The 22,505-nt window shown below is 40.2% G+C and overlaps 1 protein-coding gene and 1 long non-coding RNA gene across 2 annotated transcripts in view; one reads left to right on the forward strand and one right to left on the reverse strand.

Annotated features, from left to right (window-relative positions):
• The window catches only part of LOC306656057 (olfactory receptor 1D2-like), a 382,885-nt gene that overhangs the window by 75,975 nt on the left and 284,405 nt on the right, over nt 1–22,505 (reverse strand).
• Nucleotides 8,715–13,441, forward strand: LOC306656130. Its single transcript, XR_013762419.1, has 3 exons — nt 8,715–9,355; nt 10,372–10,466; nt 13,227–13,441. It is a non-coding gene; the product is annotated as an uncharacterized lncRNA (long non-coding RNA).

The raw sequence follows: 22,505 nt of genomic DNA on the forward strand, positions 1-22,505 counted from the left end.
ATCTGCTTGAAACTTGTCAGGAATTATAATTGTCCTGAAGGGCAGGACTCCCACAGCTGTGTTGAGGGTGGGAGCCTGGCCCCCTGCCTGCTTCCTGACAGCATGGATCCACAAGGGAACGTATACACAGATATTGATTTTGCAGCAGATGCTGAAGCAAGCAGGGCCCACGGGGTGTGAAGATCTACTTCTTCAGCTCCCACACTGCTTCCCAAAGTGAGTCCTACCACAACTAAAGACTTGGTGCACAGAACCAGCAGTGGTGCTGAGGCCGCTGGGTGAGACTGAGCATGCACACACAGGTTGCTGCAGGGACCTGCCCTCCAATGCTCTGGAAGATCAGCTGAATCAACATTACTATTACTAAATGGACATTTTGTGAGTTCCTATTAGCCTATCTCCACCTGGTGTTCCTCCAGGAATCCTTGTTAGGAGGCAGTGGGACCTTGTCCCCGCAAAGCAGAGTCACTTACCATTGTACCACAGGCGTCGGGAACCCCTGCATGATGAAGCAGAGTTTCATGGACATCCTCTCCCAGGCAGTGTGGGACCTCAGGTGCACCAGGAACACAGGGGCCCTGCTCATGCACTCCTCAAATACATGTCTCTCCCATGCCAGCTTGTCCTCCACCTGCCCCAGAGGAGCAAGAGTGGTTGGGTGTGGTGACGCATGGGTGGCAGCCAGGCACTCAGGCACCTGCAAGGGGACCAACTGTGTCCACTACTGGCCCCCCACTGGGCAGCGCAGACCCAGACGCCTCCTACCATCTCCTATAGGGCATTTTGTCTAGTTTGTCACGTGCCTAAGACAGTGCCAGGTGCAAGTTCTCCTCCAGCTGGGCCAGCTCATTGAAGAACCACTCCCACTTGGGCTCTCCATAGGAAGCCACCAGGGACTGGTTCCTATAGGGCCAAGGGGCTGTGCTACATCAGGGTGTAGACGAGCTGGTGGGCTGACAGGCCATGACCCTCTTGCACATCCCTGAGCAGGTGCAAGAGGGCAAGAAGATGTGAGAGATGCCACCTCCACTTATTTTACCTTTATTTTTAGACTATATTTTAGGAAAGATATTGTGAAGAAGAGCATGTGTATGATTTGTGAACAGAGCAAGGTAGGAGGTGGAAGCTCAGGTGTGCTCACTCCTCTTGGGCATCGACAGGCTCCACTGCAACAGTTGACCATCATTCAGAGCCAGGGAGTGGCCATGGGCAAACGCCCCACTCGCACCAGCCACCTGCGGCACTCTAGGGGAGCCTGGGTGTGTGAGGCTGGAGACACGCATAGAACAAGCACCACTGCACAGCCAGAAGGTTGGTGTGACTTTACTGAAGTGCAGAGCGAGCTCCTTGCTCCTCATGTACATGCAACTCATGCGCAGAGACTCATGCAACTCATGCGCAGTTGGGATCACAGGTGTAAGCCACCACCCAGGCAAGTTGCCCTGATTCACCTTTGTTCAGGTTGGTGGAATATTACCTGCATGCAGGTAAGGAATCTTAATAAAGATGGTGCCACTGGAGAGAGGCAGAGCAGGGAGCACGTGCTTTCCAGGTGTAGTGAGCCCCTAATGACAGTGACAGAGCAGAAGGTCTTGTGTCTGCTTCCCACAGTCAAAACAGCTGGGGCCAGGTGCGGGGTGAGCCCTTGCCACCTGCTCTCGAGACCTAAACCTCAGAGCCCAGGCTTGTTCTTCTTCGAGGGCACCACCCTGACACTCTATGGTTCAGAATGAACATTGATCTGGAGCTTCCTTCCCTCTGCCCATGATCAGCATGTAGGGAAATGTCTCTACCCCTCTGCCACCAGCTGAGGAGGACTCTGGGCTGTGGGAAGAATTAGTAGGAGGTTGCCTGTGTGTTCACTCTAGACGGTGAGCCCCAGGACAGCCAGAATTCAGGGCAGCCATCCTTCATTAGCATGGAATTGAGAGTGTCAGAGGGCACTTCTGATCCACTGCATCCTCCAGGACCACTTGAGCTCCACAGTGCACAATGCCCCTTCAACATCTGGTTTGGTTTGGTTGTATTTGGGAGAACCCAGGGACTCACACCCACTAGGCTGGTACCCTACCACTGGGCTACTTCCCCAATCCTTTTCTAATTTTTATGACAGCATTTTGCTAAGTCTCTGAGGCTGGCCTCAAAATTAGGATCTTCCTGCCTCAGTTGGGATCACAGGTGTAAGCCACCACCCAGGCAAGTTGCCCTGATTCACCTTTGTTCAGGTTGGTGGAATATTACCTGCATGCAGGTAAGGAATCCAGTGACGTGATAACACTTGGGGCTGGTGTGCAAGGTGAAGCGTGAAGACAGGGCACAATGTACTTCACCTCTCAGCCTCCTCACAAGGGAGCACAGCAGTCTCCCAGGAGAAACTCACAGGTCCTGGAAGCTCATCAAACCCCAATCGGCACTTATCTCCAAGGAGGGAAGATCACTCTCCAGGTGCCTCTGAGAGTGGCAGGCTGTAAGGCAAGGAAGGACCCAACTCCACAGCAGGGCGGGAGTCAACACTGGCCAGCTCCACCATGTCCACATGGTTGGTATCCATGGCCACACGCTCACCAATGGCATTTATGGTGTTAAGCCACAGCTGGGAATGCAATCAGCCACTGGCAGCTCACATCTGGTCTTCAGCCAGACCAACTACCAAGCCCCAGTGTTTCAGGAAGATGTGCAACATCCAGGACCATCAAAAAAGCCATTTTTGCTGAAAGTGACCACAGTGACCAGCTCCCAGTTTCTTTGCATTAAAGACCTTTACTCTCCCCTGCCTACCAGTGGGGACACTGAGGGACAGGAGCTCATGCACTATATCCAAGATACACTGATGTGCAACTGATAAAAATAACATGGTACAGCTCGAGTCTTCTCTGTCCAGTTCCCAGAACTTAAATACAGAGAAAAGAACCCTTTTAAAAAACAACCCAACAAATTTTAAGTTTTAAAGACTTAAAAGAGCAGATTGTTTTAGTGTCTACATTTTGAAGTGATTCTTTAGCAAAAGAAATTTTCATTGAGCAATAAAATCAATATATGTGGCAAAATTTGCTGAAGGCACTTGAAAGGTAATTCAGAGTTAGTCTTATCAGCTATACATTGGATTGATTAAACAGGTTACTCCATTATAAAACAATTCTCAAAAAGAGCCACATTTGTAGCTCAGTGACACACCACTTGCCTAGCATGTGTGAGGCAACAGGTTTGAGCCTCAGCACCACATACAAATGATTAAAATAAAAGTGTGTCCACCCACAAATAAAAGTATTTAAAAAAGAAAGAGCCACATTATCCCAAGTCTCATTTTTCCTTCAGGTTTAGCCCACTGTCTACAGATGTAGAGAAAATTTTTAGAAACAGTAGGAGAGCTGGAGAGAAATATAAAGTATCAATCTGTTCATTTTTTTCTTTAAAATAAAGAAAGCGATACCACCAGCTGTTTTCCCACCACCTGGGAATAATTTTAGGACTGACATTGCTACTCTCACTCCTATGACACTTTGCCCTCTGAGTCATCTCCACTGAATGCAAAGTATGACGATTTATGGAGCCCCTCATGGCCCTTCAGTTTCCACTGGGACAACTGCTTAAGCCCTGGCTCCCTCTTTGGAAGATGACTTTGCTGGGATCAACAGCCCTCTGCCACTGTTCCTTAATAGCCAAAGAGGCTGTAAGTGCAAATCCAAACTCCATCTCTGGTGGTGGCTTGGATGCCCTCAAGTGTGCAGAAAAGTCCTGAAGAGGTTGGGAGCCAGGGCCCCCCCAACCCCAAGTGAGCTGCAGCCCCCAGGTGGCAGAACATGAGACTCACTCCAAATGTCCCTGCTGGGATTCACTGGGTTCACACAGTGAAGGCTCAGTATGTGCAGAGAAAGGGCAGGGTCCTTGCCCCTCCCAGGCCAACCTGCAGCTGCGCCCTCTCTAGGATCTGAGTAATTACACTAGACCATCCAAGACCTGGAGGCAGTCCCAACCCCACTCCCCACACCAGCCTCACTGCTTTGTTCATTTAGATATCTGTCTTCCCATAAAATAGGGCTGGAAGGGACGGGGAGGAGGCACTGGCTAGCCAGAGTGGGATTCCTGAATAAACACTCTCCCGGGAGGCCCAGGGGTCAGAAGGCTTCCTGCAACCTGTTGGGCTTCAGAGTGGACAAGTCAGACGTCCCGAGGTTCTTATTTAAAAGCTTCTGAGAGGGCCTTCCAGCCACACACACAAGAGGCTGGACCACACTCAGGGCTGGACCCTGGCCTGAACCCATTTTCAATCCCTCTGTTGATTTCATGAAAACAAGAGGAACTCCGGAGGACTGCTGAGAACTGGTGAGAAGACCTCACCAGGGCCTGGTCAAATGGGCTGGTAAAATGGGACTCCACGCCCACCTGCCCTGTTGTGCACACGACGCTGGGGACTTCCTCCACCCAGTAGTCCCCAGCTACTGGGGGCTACCAGCTTGTGCCCTAGGTGGGCTGGTTGCCAGTCCTACTTACCAATGGCATCCTGTGCCTGGACAGGGGCGTTATTTCCAACGGATAGCTCAGGTCATGCTTATTGGCTGACAAAACGCAGAACACACACACTTCCGATCTAAACGTCAAAGATGGCATATCGAGGGGCATCTGGGCATTAACACGCTGCCAGCTGCCACTCCCAACCATGGACTGTAGAGGAAAGGGTGGGATCAAACCAGAGACCCCAAGAGGACAAGGAAGACAGCGTCCACACCATGGCCCTCTGCACGAGGACACCAAGACACCCTGTCTTCCACAGAGGACAACAGGATCCTGTGTCCTGCATGGAGGATAGCAAGTCACCCTTGTACTGCACAGAGGATGTCTGGATCCTGGGTCCTCCATGGGGGACAGTAAGACACCCCTGTCCTGCTCAGAGTACAACAGGATTGCTTTGCTGAATTATATAAAAGTGATTCCAATTTGGAGAAGTGAGTAAGAAATTGCCCAGCATTGGAAATTTTACTAATAAATTTTTTTCTGTTAAAGTGAAGGAACTTTAGGAGCATGAAGGAATCAATACACAGATTGTGACTTTCAGAATATGGAAAGGACTGTAAATAATTAAAGTTAAAGTAGGAGAATATCTACAGAAATCTGTTGCCACTTGGTGGCTCACACTGCAGATAAAATTCTCACTATGATGCAGTTAAGTAGAGAGTGATGTGAGGGCTATGTGTGCAGAGCTGAGGGACACCATGAGGTGTCTGTATATCACAGTGCCTGTGGCGACCTGCATGGTGCTGTGAAGATCTCTAAACGATGACATGGTCGAGTCACCTTGCTAACCACAGCACAAGATGCACACGGGTAATGTGTCACAGGAGAGACCTGTGAGGTAGGCTGCAAACACGACCCTCGTGTTGACCCCTATTCCATCTGTTGGAATCATGGGTGAGGTGGAATTCATGCCCAGAGCTTCCCTGGTCTCCACATTTTCTATACTGCATAGCTCATGTGTCCTTCATGATCTCTACTAAATGTTTCTCAGTTTTCCCCTCCAGGTAAGCTGCGTGTCTGAAGGCATGTTGTACAGGGGACGTGGGTGCATGTGGGCCTGCTGAAGTCTGCAGGAAGACTGGCATGTGTGGGGTTGCAGGCGCAGCTCTAGGGAGGAGATTCAGGTGTAAACAGGAAACTGTCTCATTTTGGCAGAAGTTAGTACTGAGGATATGACCCAGGGATGCTCTACCACTCAGCTCTACCTGCAGTCCTTTTTTATTTTGAGACAGGGTCTTACTAAATTGACCAGGCTGGCCTTGAACCTGCAATCTTCCTGCCTCAGCCTTTAAGTCACTGGGATTACAGGTGTGACTGATACACCTGGCAAAAAGTTACTTTTTAGGAAGTTTGTGTGGAACCAGCTGCTTGAGAAAGGGCCCATAGGTGTCCAGGACTGTTCCCCTGGAGGCTCCACCTTAATAATGGTGGAGGGAGCCACGGAGGATGCTTGCCTGGGCATTTCCTGTGAGAGGAGGTGACACTGAGGGAGTAGCCAGTGGGGAGCTTCCCTGCCTCTGCCAGCAAGTACTGAGGCCCAACTCCCTGGACCCTCCTCCTAACGTGTGTCCACAAGTACTTGGTACCTCAGTGCGCAGGGGAGCAGGGAGGTGAGGGAGGAGGCACCTCTGCCCAGGGACAGGCCGCAGTTGCCACACATGCGTCTGTGGTGCCAACAACACGTGCTCCTGCAGAGTAGTCCACACCACCCCCATGACTGGGGTGGTGGTGAGTGGGGGCCTGGATGCCAGGCACTGATCTGAAACATCTCTATCTCCACTCCGCCTCCTCACAGAGCCACACGGTGCCCCAGGAGCAACTGGGAGTCATGCTATTCTGATCCCAACAGTCAGATGTGACTCAGAAATGCATCCAGACCAACAACACACTTAAGCTTTGGTTTTGTGGCCTTGGGAGTCGTTCCCTTCTAGACACAGACAAGATTGCCACCAGATCTTGCAAACTGAAGTCTAGAATCTTAAGAGATGACCAGGGGGTGCGGAAAGAAGGAGCCCCAATTCTCCCATGCAGTTGGGGCAGAGGGTGACTGGATTGAACATGACTCTGCCTCTCCAGTGATCAGAACAGGCTCCTTCCCTGTCTGGGGCAAAGTGCTGAAAAAGTAGGTAGGGCCATCCCCTTACAGTGTGAAAATACAAAGAGGCAATTTAACGCCTACCTTCCAGTAGTCCTCAGAGGCAAGAATGCCAGACGCCCCGCACCATTGCACAGGCTGCCAGGTCAAGCGCGCCTGCGTGGATCCTTTGCGCCTGCGCAGAGTCCACTTCCTGTGCTTTTCAGAGGCTTGACTGTTGCCAGAAGCTGACAGGAGTTTCTCGAAGGCGGTTGACCAAAGCTAGGGAACTGGAGGGTTCAAGGTGTGTGTCCTGTTGTGATGGGGGTGGCGGGGGGGGGGGGGGGGGGGGGGGGGGGAGTCCCTGTGTTGACCCTAGTTACAAATTGCCGGCTGTTCCCTGGGTGAGTCAGGAAGGGTTTTTTGGAACATAAATAAGGACGTAAACACTAATAGGAACCTCGCCTCCTCCCCCGGGATGAGAGGCCCAAATGGGCCCTTCCGGCTTCCACCGAGGCAACGTGCCTGGGGGACGGGACGTGTTTACAAGTTGAACAAAATTTTTACACTCCTGTACCACACAACCACGTCACTAAGCCACTCTGGTCCGACTGGAAGTAGTATTTGGTTGACGTAGGGGTCCAGGGGAGGGTTTTTCACTTTAAAAATTGGTCTCTCTGGATTGTGGGTAGCCAAAGATGTAATGGCCCTCGTAAGCACCCGTATATTTAAGGTTTACGTTGCACTGGTATTTGTGTGTTGAGAAAAAATGGTATAACCTCTGTTTTGGTTCTAAAATAGAACCAGGAATATTTTCAAAAGGGCCTATTATATCTAGTTTCAAATCAAGATAAACAACAGAGGCAGTCCCTCACCCCATGTTTCTCTGGTGCAGTTTTTTTAGTGATTTGGAAGTTGATGTTTACCTAAGTCTGATTTGCATCATTTCTTACTTGTGTTTATGTGTGTATTTTGGGGTAGGCAATTTGGAGCAGAAATGATCTTAATTAAGCTTCTATCTTTTCCTTTTCACACATGCACTGGGCGAGTATGCTGAATTGAAATTGAAATATATTATGAGGCTTTAGGTGTTGAAATCACTACAGCCAATATTTGTAAAAGAAAAAAAAATGGAAAAGCCTTTATTTTACTTGTTGTTATTGTGAAAACTTAATAGAAATTTATCATTGTATTTGTTTTGAATATTAAATGAGAACTTAGTCTTTGGTAGTCTCAAATTAATGGCCAAAACAGGTCGTTTGTATAGTGTCATGAAGTGGGCATAGACCATGTCTCTTATGGCTGGCCAGTGTTTGTATTTCCTACCTATGAGTTTACCAGTGCTGTAGTCCATTTCCCTCTCAATAGTTCTGATTGAGTATTCTCATGGTGCAAATAAAGGGGTTTGTGTTCTCCTGCATGTATTAGGAAGCAAGTTTATAGTCAGCCCAGTCATAACTTCTTTTGAACAGAGATGGAAAAATAAGTTTTATTGTAAATAGTGTCTCAGAAGCAAAGGACTCCTTACAATGTATACATTATCAGATTTCAGTGTAGTTTTCGAACATAATTTCTGTAGCGTGCTGCGAGTTCATTTTGTTGTTGATAACAATATGAGTTACAAGGCTCTTTGCAGGTTTGGTCAAACAGCTTCATTTTGTGACTTTAGAGTACAGTAGAAAAATTAATTGATAAAGAAGAAAATGAAGAGAAATTTAAATGAAAATTCAAGTTGAAATATAGCAGGTATTGAACAACTTTATTTTTTTCTTTATTTAATATATGCCATATAAAGCTTGTATATTTTGTAGGTGAACCATTTTGGAAGGAACTTTAAGAAAGATGAAACAGTGAGTCTTGCTTCTCCTTTTAAGTCCAAGGAGGTAAAATAAAACATAACCAAAATTATTTAGTGGCAAAGGTGGGAGTGAAAAAACCTTAGATTCACTCTGGTGTTCTTCTGCAGGATCCTGTGTGCTTGAATTTTTCTATGCCTTTAAGATGAAAACAAATTAATAGATCTATTTTAATTGTATTTGTGATTGATTTGTTAAAAAATATTTCCAGAAATACATGTTTCCTAAGAGCTATCTTTCCTGTTTTCCTAACTTATTAGGTAATATAAAGATAGGGCAAGAATGATGAGAACCAGGGGATGAGTATGATACACAATAAAGATAATAATAACTATTATTATGTGAACATTTTTAGACAATTAATGAGGTATTAACTCATTTAATTCTCCACCAGCACTCTTAAGATCGGTTATTCTTATTGTCCCTGTTTTTCCTGTAAGAAACCAAGACACAAAGTGGTAAACAAGAAATCTATTAAGTGATAGAAGGAGAATGTAAAACTAGGAATCTGACTCTAGAGTTCATATTCTTAATAATTACATTATTCTGCCTCTCATTTTGTGTCATATTGGCACAAAGAGTTTAAGGAAATAGCCCATGTTCATATCTGAAGTTGTAATGGAAATACATAATTTTTAGCCAAGTAGTCTGATTCAAGAGTTCACGTAACTTACTATTTTATCAGAAAATTTGTAGAGTCAGTGCTCTCCTGTAGTGCAGTGATGGCAGATCAGATAGTGGTATACTGGTCTGATATCTAAACTAAAATTTAGGAAGCTTGGGTCCCCAGTGACTTTCTTTGAAGACATAAACAAACATTTTAGATTTCTTTTCCTCTGAGTTTCCTTATAGGTTTAATTTCTATACATTGTGACTTTTGGCCTGACTTGAGAGCGTAGTTCTGCCATCTGGAGTAAGTAGAGGTAGTTTTTTTTCTTTCTTATTTGGATTAGATATTGTCTCTCTCTAGGGCATTTTTTAAAATTACCCATAAAATATCATTACAACACTGGGGATGCTTGTTGAAATTGCAGAGTTTGGGTTGCAGACCAAATCTATTGAAATAAAATTTTCTAAGAATGGGTTTATGGTCTTAGAACTTACATGTTAAGCACAATTCTAGATTAAATCTAAGTCAAACTAAATTTGAAGAACCATGACCCTAAAAGATGTGCTGGTATTATTCAGAGTGTGGTGGGGGTTTTGGAAAGCATGGTTCAAATTTTGATTTTTCCTCACCTCTGTTGTGCACCATAGAGTCTCTACAGTTGAAACTGTAATAGGTAAGCATAAGAGAGAAATAAGAAACACAAAATGGGGGATGAGAGAAGAAATGGAAATGAATTCCAAACAGGAGGAGTTAAAGAAATGTTAAGGTAGAACAAAAAGTACTCTTTAGAGAGGTACATCATAAGTGTCTGTTACAGGTTATGATTTATTTCTTGCTATAGAGTAGCATAAAAAAATTGGGATAGACTGCATTTATGTTACAAAGTATAAGATACAATATTAGAATTTTTATGTTACAATGTATAAGATTCTGTATTAGAATTTATTATCTTTGCTTAAAATACAAAGGGCAAGAAACAGCTGTGAAAATAGGGCAGGCTATGGCAAATTCAATGGTAAAGTGCTATTAAAGATGATTCCTTTATCTGCAAGGTTTTACACTTCCCAAGTTAAATAAATTTTAAACAGTTTTTAGAATAGTGTCATGTATTTTCCTTTTGTGTATGTTCATATTCTTTTGAGATGGAGCTTGGGAAGATATGAATCCAAAGGTGGGTGTTTTAATGGAAACAATGAACACAGGGTATGTGGAAAAAATATAAGCCAATAAATGTGTGTCTGGTGCCATTTTTTTGTGTATATTTCATGTTTATTGATTTGAAAACAAATTATATTAAACAGGAAATATTTTCTTGAAAGGGTAATACAGCTTTACTTTCTCATCCCTGGAGAAGTGAAGATTCTGTCTCTCAATCAATTCAGTCAAATAATGCAAGAAGGCAAAGTGGGTGGAGGTGAGTCCACTTAAAATTTGTCTGTTCTTGAATTTTCCCTCTCTGCCACTTTGCCTATCCCCCTCCTTTATCTTTTCCTCCTGTTTTTAGATAGAATTGCATTTAGGAAATTCCTCTACTAATAACTATGATATTTGCATATAACCTAAGGACATTCTCATACTTTTAAATCATCACTAGATTATGTACAATTGCTAATACAATATAAATTCTGTGTAAATAGTTGTCATTTTATATTGTTTAAGAAAAAATGACAAGGAAAAAGTCTGTATTTGTTCAGTACAGACACTATTTTTTTCCAAATATTTTTGACCTGTGGTTGGTTGAATGTGTCGATGTGGAAACCTATGAATACAGATGGCTGACTGTTCTGTTTTAAGCTTTATATTTACCTTTGCCAATGAGTTTCATATGTATAATATCATGTTACTCTTTATCATCTTCCTGTTTCAACTTAAGAACTCTAGCATTTCTTATAATATATACCTTGTTGAGATCTTTAAGTTTCTTAGCAATTGCTGGTAGTTTAACCTTAGCTTAAATATTTGTGAACCAGATGTCTCCATGTCCTTACAGGCATTTTGTGAAGGGAGAACAGAATTTCTTTCTCTTAAAATTAACATGTTGTCTTTTCCTTCATATCTCTCTGCTTCTCCCCTGCAATTGCTCTCCTTCCTTTAGATGATTTTGACTTTGAACCTAAGTTCTAATTTCTCTCTGAAGTGTTTCTAGTCTCACTTCTCCAATAATTATGTCCAACAATTTCCAGGGACACCATGATTTTTAAATGTTAGACAGTTTCTTTCTTTCTTATTTATTTATTTTTTTGTGGTGCTAGGGATTGAACCCAGGGCCTTGTGCATGTGAGGTAAGCACTCTACCAACTGAGCTTTTTCCCCAGCCTTAGACATGTTCTCTTAAAGAGTATTAATCCCAACAGCTCTGGATGTTGAGGCAGGAATATCAGCATTTCAAAGCCAGCCTCAACAATTTAGTGAGGCCCTTAGCAACTCAGGGAGACCCTGTCTCTAAATAAAATATAAAAACTGGCTTGGGATGTGGCTCAGTTAAATGCCTCTGGGTTCAATTCCCAGCACATACAAAAAGGAATGTTAGAACAATATATATTATAAAATTTACAGTATAAGTTTTAGAAAATGTTGAAATAATATGTATGAATTTTTAATTGATTTTCATGATGTTTTATGGCAGTTTAAGGAGCTTTTATTTCTTTTCCTGCTGCTGTGAACTGTGAGTGAGTCAGTATAACTAAGTAGGTTATTCAGAACATAGAGGTTTATTTAGAATAGCAGTCTTCAAAAACATGAATAATAATAAATGCTGGCAAGAATATAGGGGAAAAGAGACACTTATACAGTATTGGGAGGATTGTAAATTAGTATAGATCACAATGGAAATCAGTATGGAATCTCCAGAGAAGACTGGGAATGAACCATCATATTACCCAACTCTAGCACTCCTCAGTATTTATCCAAAAGAACTAGATTCAGCATGGTGTAGTGTTACATGCATACCTACATTGATAGCAGTGCAAGTTATGGAACTAGCCTAGGTCTCTGTCAGCAGATGAATGAATAAAGAAAATGTGGGATATGTACACAGTGGAGTTTTCCTCAACCATAAAGAATAAAATTATATCAGTTACAAGAAAATGGATTGAACTTGGGATATGAAACCCTGAACTATATATTGGAAAGGGAATATCCCGAGCAGCTTCAGTCAATCACAGGTCACTGCTCTATCTTGGGGTGTATGCATAGCTCATCCAAATCCAAGAATGAATAGGTTTGGTTTCCAGTAGAGGTTGTCTAAAGGAAAATCTTGATCTTATTAGGGTAAGTGTAAGTAGACCTCTAAATATCAAATGCCCACTACCAGTACTCAGCAAATGGTTATTGAAGCAATATATAATGTAATTTAATTAAAATTTCTGAAGCTAAGTATGGATTAAGAGTTGCGTTTTATAGATAAACAACTTTGTAAAGAGGCTGAACAGTTTGTTCAAGGGGAAGGAAATAGGGAGAGATAGGTAAAAGGGTACAAACTTTCAGTGTTGTGGGATGAATAAGCCTAGAGATCTAATTAATGTATTGTTGGAGAACTGTAGTTAATGTATTGTGTGTTGAAAAATTACATAGAATAGATCTTAGGTGCTCTTACTACATTCAAAAGAGTAAATATGGAAGGTGATGGATATATTAATTTGCTTATCTGTACTAATTATTTCACATATTTAATACCATAATATGTATGTCTTGTTTATACTCAAAATACACACAAAAGAAATAAATATAAAAACCAATTTTCTTGAAGTTACAAAATATTAATATGTCAACAAACTTGGACTAGAATGCATGATTATTTATTATAATTCAAAGTTTTTATAATAAATTGTCATGTTTGTTATAATAATATACTTATTATTATAGTGCAGTAGAGTGGTCTGGGCATTTAACCACTGTAGAGAATATAGCCTATGGAAAAAATTTCAGATGGCCCACCATTGTCAATTGTATGAACTTGACATATAATCTGTTTCTAAGTAAGAAAGGGCTCAAATTTTTTCTTTAGTATAAAGTTGTTTCAGAAATATAATTCCTTTTAAAAATGTCTTCTCTATTACTGTATGTAGAACTATAAGACGTTAATGTGGAATGTTATTTAAGTATCAACCTCTTTGTTAACATTTTATTTGCATATCTAACATTGATTTTTTCCCCTTATTTCAATGTGGGTTAGCTGTCCTTGATTCTGCTGTTACACCTGGTCCATTAAAGCCAAAGGATTTTCTTAGGAGTGATGGGAAAAATACTCTGCCTTGCGTATTTTATGAAATCGTGAGTATTTTTTAGCATATTCTTCACAAAGTCTATACCAGCAAAACAAAAATACAGCCTATAATTTCATTGCAATGGGAATCCAAGTGTTTAGTACTTTAAACATTTTGTTTGCTTTTAGTTCAGATAGTAAATTTGTTCATTTGTTTAACTAACCTGGAGAACCTCCTGTGTGCCAAGCACAGCACTGGGTGCAAGGGATATAATGGGAAATGTAAGTGGTAAATGGCTCCTTCTCTCAAAGAATTTGTAATCTCACATAGAAAGATGGGTACACAAATGTTACACTGTGGTATGATAGAAGTATAAGCAGGGTGCTTCACATGTAGACAAGAAGGGTGGGCCAGATCAGACATAGACTTTCGAAGGAAATCATCACCTACATTATCTTAGATATTTAAGAATCCAAAAGAGCCAACTAAGGCCAAATATTGGTAGGGTAAGAGGTAGCAAAGATGCATTTTAAGGTGAGGGGGCAGTATATACAAAGACATGAAGCTAAGAGAAAGTCAGACTTGTTCAAGGAGCTGCAAGTGTGTATAATTACCACAGTGGGGAGTTAATAAGTGAAGAAGTTGGGGGCAGGGATTCTAAAGTTAAGTCAGGAGTGGCCTGGGATAGCAAGAAGCTTGGTGACAAAGAATGCTGGAGATACCAAAGGAGACCTTATGAGACCTACATGTTTTATAAAAGGATTTGATGTTAATTCTGAAATTGGCCTCAATTCTGAAATCACACTTGGATTCCTATATTTAGTACATTTCACCATTTACCAGCCTTATGACATAAGTAGGCTACTCAAACTATTTGAGCTTCAGGTTTTTAAAAATCTGCAAGTGGGGAGATGACTTCCTACTTTGAAATGTTGTGGAGATAAAATGATAAATGCACAGTGCCTAACACACAGTAGGTGGTCAAGAAATAGTAATTGTCATGTTAATAATTTTAAGATCTTGAATGTTTATTTTTTCCAGTTTGTTTTCTAAAGCCTTGTTATTGAAGTATAACAGGCACAAAAGTACACAAATCCTAACTCTAGTTCTATGAAGCATCAAAGTGAACACTTCCTCTGTTATGTAAAATGTCATCACATCTGAAGCCCCATTGTACTGCTTCCTACCTAAAAGTAATTACTATCCTGACTTTTCATGGCATAAATTAATTATGTCTTCTTTTGAACGTCATATGCATAGTATGTGGTATATCTTTTTATAAATGTATGGTTGTTATCATGCAACACAATGTAGTATCCATCTGTTATTGCATGTAGCTATAGTTATTCATTTATTTGGCTATGTAAATATCCCACAGTTTAGAATTTCATTTTATTGTTGATGAGTGTTTGGCTAGTTGAAGAGTTTTTGCCTTTATGAATAATAAGCATAATGAATATAAACATTCTTGTGAATATTTCTTGTGCATATGCATGCATTTCTGTTTGGTGTATCTGTAGATGTAAAATTACCACATTATAGAGCTAAGATAGTGGTTAGTGCCAAAAAATATTCCATGGATTATACGAGATCACACATCAACAAGGAATGTAGGAGAGTCGTGGTTTCTCTGCACTCTTATCAACACTTAGTATTGTCTTTTTATTGTAGCCTTCCTTGGTAAGTTTAGCATTATCTCATTTCTCTGCCTGGCAGCCATTGTTGTTAAGCACCATTTTCATATGTTTCTTGGCCACTTAGATATCTTCTTTTGTAAAGTCTGTTTAGGTGTCTTGCTGTTTTTCCTACTCAGTTATTGGTCTTTTTCTTATTGATTTGTGGGAATTTTTTGACAAAACTCTATATGTACAAGTTCTTTCTTAACATTTACTGCAAATATTCTCCTATTCCATGCTTTGCTTTTTCACTTTTTTTTTTTTTTTTTTTTTTTTTTTTTTTTTTTTTTTTTTTTGCAGTACCGTGGATTTGAACCCTGGGCCTTGTGCTTGCGAGACAAGCACAAAATCAACTGAGCTATATCCCCAGCCCGCTTTTTCACTTTTAATGGATTTTGATGAAGGGAAATTCATTTTATTGTAGTCCTTGTTTAAAATCATCAGTCTTTCTCTTTCTTTTATGTTCTTTTTTTAACTTTTTAGTGAACGCAATTTCAGAATACTTCAGTTTTATTCATGATTGAGGGGATTTGAAGATTTCTGGTCTTTTATTATGATTAACTAGTCCCTATAAACATGTAGCTTTGTTTTGGTTCCAACCCTTAACCTGGGGTAGGGTGACTTGAGTGATTGGTAGAATCTCTTTCCTGGAGGTCATCAGACTCCATTGTTTTGTTTTCCCAGCTCCAAGACTGTTAAAATCTCTTCTCAGTTCTTAGATTGTAATTTTCCTCTCTTAATTGACAGACACCTTAAGGGAGAAGACACCCCCAAATCAGGCTTCATCCTGAACTTCATACTCTCCCAGATGAGGTTTATGTAACTCCTCACTGCTTTGAAACATCTCTGATGCCTTATGCAAGGGATTCTAATTCTTTTTTAAAATCCAGCTATTCTGCTTCTCAGCTGGGAGTTAGTTGATCTGAACTACCTATTCTGCCATGTACTGAAAGTGGAACTCTGGCACTCTGACAGAAGATTGAATAATTTGTGTGCCCTTACATTAGGAATTAAGTCTTTTAAGAAGCAGCATCTTGCTATCGTGTAAGAAACCCTATCCAATTAGGATCTTTGCTCTGTGACAGGGTATCCATACATGACTAACCGTTATAGTCTTTGTCAGCAGTGGGGCCCTGACTCAGGTGAGGAAATTTATAGCATTATCATGATTCCTATTGAGCTGTTACATTATTTGTTAAAAATTAAAATTTAGGTGAAGTAATGTTTTAGAAATATTTGTATTTTGAAAAACAAGATTGTGAACTTCTAAGACTGAACTTCCAGTACATAGTTTCCATAAGTGTATTAGAAATTATGACTAGAATAAGTATGTTTTCAAATGTGTTCATGTCAGACCAGCATCTGTTTCTGAACAAAACACTTTCCAGACGTTTGTTAAAATTGTAGGAGCTGAGATGAGTTATTATACTAAAGAAATGAATAAAATTTAAATAGTATAAATTAAAGCATTTTCTCCTATTTATCATTTGTGTAGTTATGAAACTACTGTTTTTCTGTATTTCAGTTACTGAATTAAAATATTTAAATCCTTTTAAATATATGAAAATAATTTTTGAAAAATGGGCACCTGCTAAAATTCAGTGACCATATCAGATAAGAAAGCTCATTGTAATAGAAATAAATGATTCTTTAACATGGGACAATAATATATCTGAGAGAATCCAAAAGCCAGTGTCTCACTTAAGGTGGAATCACTAAAGGCATTCTCACTATCAGTACCATTCCTCTTCAGTAGTATTATTAAGCATTGTTTTGGGACTACTGGTGTGCATAGTTCATCTAATTACTGCATCATTTTTTTTAATTTCAAGAACAGCTTTTTATTCTATTCCTGTGGTATATAAGATACTAGGAAAAAGATAAATCAAGAATTTAAAATATGCTTAATATAGTTTTTTTAAAATTGTAAACAAATGGGGTACAACTTGTTTCTCTGGGTGTACATCAAATAGAGGCATTCCATTTCTGTAATCATACATTTACATAGGGTAATGGATGCTTGATTCATTCTGTTATTTTTCCTTCTCCCTATGACTCTCACCCCTCTTTTCCGTCTATACAGTCCCTCCTTCTTCCATTCTTGCCTACCTCCCATCCCCCATTATGTATCATTATCCGTTAATCAGTGAGATCATTCATCCTTTGTTTTTTGGGGATTGACTTATCTCACGTACCATGATATTCTCCAATTTCATCCATTTGCATACAAATGCCATAATTGTATTCTTCATTATGATCAAGTAATATTCCATTGTGTATATATATATATATACATATATACACATATATATATGGGGGTGTGTGTATATATATATACACAACAGTATCTTTATCCATTCATCCATTGAAGGACATCTAGGTTGGTTCCACAATCTGGCTATTATGAATTGAGGAGCTATGAACATTGATGTGTCTGTATCTCTGTAGTATGCTGATTTTAAGTCCTTTGGGTATAGGCCAAGGAGTGGGAGAGCTGGATCAAATGGTGGTTCCATTCCAAGATTTCTGAGGAATCTCCACACTGCTTTCCAGAGTGGCTGCACTAATTTGCAACCCACCAGCAATGTATGAGTGTACCTTTTTCCCCACAGCCTCCCCAACAATTATTGTTGCTTGTGTTCTTGATAATCGCCATTCTAATTGGGGCGAGATGGAATCTTAGGGTACTTTTGATTTGCATTTCTCTTATTACTAGAGATGTTGAACGTTTTTTCATATATCTGTTGATTGCTTGTACATCTTCTTCTGTGAAGTATCTGTTCATATCCTTAGACCATTTGTTGATTGTATTATTTGTATTCTTGGTGTAGAGATTTTTTAGTTCTTTATATATTCCAGAGATTAGTGCTCTATCTGAAATATGAGTGGCAAAGATATACTCCCACTCTGTAGGGTCTCTCTTCACATTGCTGAAAGTTTCCATTGCTGAGAGGAAGCTTTTTAGTTTGAATCTATCCCAGTTATTGATTCTTGATTTTATTTCTTGTGCTATGGGAGTCCTGTTAAGGAAGTCTCATCCTAGGCTGCCATGTTGAAGATTTGGACCTACTTTTTCTTCTATAAGATGAAGGGTCTCTGGTCTGATTCCAGGGTCCTTGATCTATTTTGAGTTGAGTTTTGTGCAGGGAGAGAGAGAGGGGTGTAGTTTCATTGGGCTGCATATGGATTTCCAGTTTTCCCAGCACCATTTGTTGAAGAGGTTATTTTTTTCTCCATTGCATATTTTTGGCACATTTGTCTACTCTGAGAATGTTGTGTCCTCTATTATGTACCATTTATCTACTGTCTGTTTTGGTACCAATACTATGCCATTTTTGTTACTATTGCGTTGTATTATTGTTGAAGATCTGGTATTGCAATATGCCCTGCTTCACTCTTCCTGCTAAGGATTGCTTTAGCTATTCTGGGTTTCTTATTCTTCCAGATCAATTTCATAATTGCTTGCTCTATTTCTGTAAGGTACATCATTGGGATTTTAATTGGAATTGCACTGAATCTGTATATAGTACGTTATGGAGCGACAAGGAATGCAGCCTCCCTCTACTCCGCCATCTTGGATCTCCATTTCTCATTCTTAAAAGCTTCTTCATTTCTTTCTAAAACCACAGACCTATTTTTTATATTTTAATGGCATGGTTGTTTCTTAAGAAAACTGTGCAATACTTCATGCATTTGTGTTTTATCCTGGTGCAGAGGCTGTGTTCATCTTCTCAGTATCATTTGGGTTTTAGTACATTTACCAGAGAGAAAGCACTCCTTCAAATATTTAGGGAGAATGTACTCTATGTCAATCATTTTTTTGAAGTGCTGAAAACAAAGTACTAAATGGAATAACAAAAATTACGAGTTCCAGAAAAGTCACTGTTGTGTCTTATAGAATATGACATCCACTTTGAACCAGAAACCTATTTTAGTGCTGTTTTTCCCACAGACACAAATCACAAATTTAGGACACAAAGGATGGTAGCAGAGTGTGTCTCATTATTAATCCACGTAACCCACAGAATTTTTGTTTCTGACCTCTACAATTTTGGGCTTGCTGGTTTAGAGATTAGACATCTTACATTCTGTCATAACCCGTGATAAAAACAAAAGCAGAGGCTGAGAAGAAATCTTATTTGCAAGTAGTTAGAGAATTGTATCTCATTGTGAGAAGTGAGGAATAGAGAGATATTAAATAGGGATGAAGGTATACCCAATACTAGGGTATCGACTTAATGACTTTACTTTCTTAGGAGTGACTACGGCATAGGTTCATCAGCATTCAGCACTTGTAAGAATTGACTCATTGCCATTAACTCCCTTGCACTTACCAGTTCTGCATGTGTGAGTGTTGAGCTGGTTTTCCATGATATTCCCTCCATGGAATCAGAGAGACCCAATGACAGGACACAAGGAACATGTAGAACTGTCTGAGGAAACACTGTCATTTTAACTACATGAGACTGGTAGTTGAAGTGTATAAAACTGCTTACTGCAGCCATGTCTGAAGTAAAAGATGATGGCTGAGAGAATTTGAAGTGGCACACAAGAAGTGTCTCATTTGATTCCCAAGAAAGGAATGCTTCCACCAAGAATGCTTCAGTGGTTTCTTTCTTCCAGTGGCAATTTAAGGTTCTTTATGTCACTGAACAACAGCCAAACAAGGTGGTTGCTATATTACCTGAGGCAAGTCAATTCCAGTTAATAGTGGAAAATTGCCTTTCTCTACAAAATGAGGAAGAGACCCATTCTGATATCTAGGAGATTTAGGTGGGGTGTCATAAGATGGGAAATCATTACAGTAACCCAGTAAAGAGAAAAATACTGAGGATTCAGATTGCTTAGGAATTAAGGGTTAATCTAGCTTAAGTAATGAAGAAGGAAACATGGAAGAGGTGTCGAAAGAATTATAAATATCAATTAGAGATCCATGGTGAATTGAGGGGTAAGGAAAAGCTGGCTGCAATGTAATCTGACATAGAGACTAGTTAGAAGGATGGTGGTGATTGGTGCTATTAAACTTTTCCTAAAGAGGTAAGGAGCTAGAATTAACTTGCTGGGATATAAATATGGATGTTCTTTTCTATTTTGGCCTGAGGAAAAAATGGAACATGACTTGGCAGAGTTCAACTTTTATCCCTGAACTTCTATATATCTGCATATCTTTGGATTGTTGAATTCTGATCCCTGTAAATATGGAAGGCTTATTTCTCTCATGGAATATGTTTATGAGGAGTTCAATTGTAGTTAGAGATTCTTCCACTCTTGGAAAATTTCCAAAATATGTATCTTTCATGGTGGTACTGAACTCAGAGATTACTGATAGCTTCTAGTCCACAAGGTAAAGCATAACTCTTCTACTCTTGAGATAGTCACATTCTGGTTTTTGCTTAATTTATCGATTCTCCAAATACTGTTTTTCACCTCCCAAAATGTAGGCTCTAGTTACACAGGACTATTCCATTCCATAGGCAGTTAGTAAGCATGCATCACGAAGTTTTTCTCCATCCCCGTCTTTCCCAAGAGTGTAGTCAGGAGAGATCAGTGGCTATAATCAGTCAAAATAACAGGACTCTGAGAGAAATTGTCCTAGGAGATACTGGGTAATTATTTTGTTTTTAAGGAGCTCCTCCAGGATGTGGACTCCTCTGGGACACAGATCCCCTTAGACCCAGGGATGAGTAGAATGAGGAATGTGAGCAGGGGTTGTACAGAGGTGGCTGCTGACTATAGAGGCTGTGACTTCATAGCCCATAATGAATAAAGGGGACTAGGATCTTGGATATGGGCCCTAGAGTCACCCTCAGACACTGGGTAAGTAGTCAGGAGGGGGAATGACTGGTGTCTTTTTGTCTATCTGTCTGAGGATCTTGATTCCACAAATTGTATGATCATCTTCAGGATACTTTCTTTTGTTAAGCATCAAAGAAGTTGGTTTATTTGGGGGAGGGTGTGTAGCAGGGTCTCCACCCTCACTCTCTGCAGCTCCCTTCAATCTTTCCTAGTTGTGTATACACAATGAGATTACAACAACCAGGGCCCAGAATTTTTTTTTTATTTGATTTAGAACAAGTGTGCACTTGTACTTTCAAACTAAGACCCTTGAAGTCAGATACATACCACTCATTTCTCAGGAAAGCAGCATTCTGAGGAATTGCATGTATACAAATTAATCCCTTTCCTATCTGCAATACCAGTGTATTGTGGTAGATGTAAAAACCATTAATGTGACTATATTAGACATCATCAGCAGGGTGAAAAGTTCAGCAATTGGATTCAGTTTTCTGTTTAGGGGAGGAACTATCCATGGGCCTTAATGTCCCCCTTCATTTTCCTTGGTTCTGAGGCACTCTTGAGTGTGGATATCTGAAAAAAAATGGAGTGAGATCTCAAAGGTACAAAATATCTTTATTAGTTTAATTCTCTGTAAATTACTAAATCTGTCTATTGGATCAACATTTTTCCTGAATTTTAACTCTCCCTAAACTACTAAACTTTGCTCTTGGATTAACATTTTTCATACTGATATCAAAAAGTCATGTGAATATCAACACAAGAACCAAAATATCACTGTAGTCACATATACCAGAATATGTAGTTGTCTGTTTAGGATAAATCTAGTGTGTTTGAGTTATCTAATAATCTCCATTGATTTGAAGCCATGTATTCTGTAATCAAGGGTCAAAATCTAGTGTACACAGTTCAAGCTAGTGGGTTCCTCTGGGAAGATTTAGTAGGAGTAGTGATTCTAACTTCAAAGGGAATATGCTGCCTTCGAAATTTTTTCTGATTTTATTATTTATTTTAAACCTACAATCAAAGTCATATTTTAATGGTTTTTTTATAGTTATATTAGGATTTATTTTTGACACAATCACAAAAGCATGGATTTTACTTTGCTGTAATTCAGTTCCCAGTACTTCCCTTTTCCCTCCCCACTCCCTTCCCTCTGATCGAATGATTTTTGTTTTTACCTATAATTAGTGCCTTCTGGATATACAAAATGGGTAATTCATAGTATATTCACATATATACATAGGAAAGTAAGGTCAGATTCATTCCAGAGCTTCTGTCTCTGAATTTTGCTGCATGTATACCTCAACCTGAAGGATAGCCAATAGATATTCAAGAAACACTGGCCATATTCTGGTACCATGCCTGGTACTGGCTCTGTTGCAGTCATAAAGGGTGACATGGCCTTTCCAGCATGGAATTTATATTCTCGTGGAAAGTCAGCTACAAATAAGAAACCAACTCAATTGAGTGCCGTGTGATGAGTGTAAGACGCAGGTAGTCTAAGGAAGTAGGCAAGGTATATCTAAGCAAGTCACAAATAAAGATCTTGAAAAATAAGTGGGGTATGCCAAGTGAAGTAGAAAGAGGGAAGACAAGGCTAGGCAAGAGGAACAGCAACTCTGAAAGGCTGGAATCAAGAAATTAAGACCTTTAAGTACACAATGTTGTAAGAGAAGGGATGTAAGACTCATTGTGGGGTCATTCTGAACTGTGGAGGTAGGTGAGGGCCACAATGTGAAATACCTTTTTCTTCTGTGTCTTTAAAAGGATTTT

The sequence above is a fragment of the Sciurus vulgaris genome, assembly GCF_902686455.1.
Source record: "Sciurus vulgaris genome assembly, chromosome: 3".
Taxonomy (NCBI): Eukaryota; Metazoa; Chordata; class Mammalia; order Rodentia; family Sciuridae; genus Sciurus; species Sciurus vulgaris.